The sequence below is a fragment of the Gavialis gangeticus genome, unplaced genomic scaffold (assembly GCF_001723915.1).
Source record: "Gavialis gangeticus isolate Ggan-Ray unplaced genomic scaffold, GavGan_comp1, whole genome shotgun sequence".
Lineage (NCBI taxonomy): Eukaryota > Metazoa > Chordata > Crocodylia > Gavialidae > Gavialis > Gavialis gangeticus.
In genome coordinates, this window is record NW_017729008.1 from 18,782,255 (window position 1) to 18,783,663 (window position 1,409).

The window sequence follows — 1,409 nt, forward strand, 5'->3', positions numbered from 1 at the left end:
GGAGGAGGCTGCGGATGTTGCGCAAGACTCAGGGGCGCCGGGAGCTGCTCAGGTCGGAGTCGGGAAGAGGAAGTGGACTTTGGGAAGTGGCTGCTTCACCGCGGCGGGTGGGAGATGGGAAAATGCCGGGTCCTGAGTGAGCCCGGCCCTGGGAATGGGCAAGGGGGGAAGGAAGGAAGGAAGAAAGAAAAGCGAGTCTGGTTTGAAGTGCTGTGTCTGAACTGGTTTCATTGGAAATCACAGCGTGCGCGGTGCTGTCATAAGGGAGCTGGCGTGGGTGAGGAGGCTGCTTTTGGTTTGGCTTTTCTTTTCTTTCTTTCTTTCTTTTTTTTTTTTTTTTCTGTGAAACATAAGGCCATCTTTCACATGGGGGCTGACTGCTTGTCCCACTTGGCCCTGTCGTTGTTCTTCTGCACCGAGTATAGAAAGTCTTGTATTGCTGTGGAAATGGAAAGCATGTCAACTGCCCCAGAAAACAAGGCTGAGTTTAGTTTCTTCATAGAGCGTGTGTGCGGCTGAACAGTATTATAGTTTAATCATTTGTTAAAAGTGGTGCTTACAATGATGGTCTGAAAGGTTAGAATTTTTTTAATGCTTTTCAGCACCTTTTTCGCTGTCTGGTCCGTTAGCCACTGACACTGTTAATATTGAGCTTGCGAGCAGCAGCAGGGCTGAGAACACTTCTGAAATCAGGGGAAAGTGTTTGCGTTTCCTTTTTTGTAGTTCTGCAAGGGCAGATATATTGCCCAAAACGCTGTGCGCTTGCTTGCGTGTGCGCTCTCTCTCCTTTATTAAAAAAAAACAAAAAAACTCTGTTCAAAGTTTCTGCTGCCTTTTTAGTGTATTCTTTGTGGAGCTCTTTTGCACACTTCCAGTTCTGAATAATGAGCCAAAGGAAAGCTGCAGGGCCCAGAATGCCATAGTTATTTTACTTTAGTACTCTATTAGAAAAGAGTCTTTTTCTTTGAGTGTTTATTGTAGAAGCAGACACAGAGCAGTTTTAGACGTGGCTTGCCACTATAAAGTAACTATTTTTATGATGTGTACTTTATGCAGCCACTCAAGCTCTGATACTGAAAATAGAAGAAGGGTGAAGACAAGGTGGTGAGAGAAATAGTCTCAGTCTCTTGGATCATTCTCTTTAAAACCTTGTAGGGATGTCTTGTCTTTTTTGGGAGTAATATCTTCTCATTTATGTATTGGGTGTGCTGCTACTGCTAAGCAGTGGCAAGTTTGTGAAAAAGGAATTGCTGTTACTCATCACTCTACTTCCAAGCCAAAGTGAAATCTAAAATTAGAAATAGAGCGGTGGCTGAATGCAACAGAAAACAATCCTTTATTTTTTCATCTTGTATCTTGCCATATAATGTGGGGGGGGGGGGGGGGGGGGGGGCTTAAAAATATTTAGT

General features: G+C 44.2%; 1 protein-coding gene across 4 annotated transcripts in view; it reads left to right on the forward strand.

Annotated features, from left to right (window-relative positions):
• Positions 1-1,409, forward strand: part of PTPN12 (protein tyrosine phosphatase, non-receptor type 12) — a 160,340-nt gene that overhangs the window by 715 nt on the left and 158,216 nt on the right. The gene's annotated exons all lie outside the window — the stretch shown is intronic.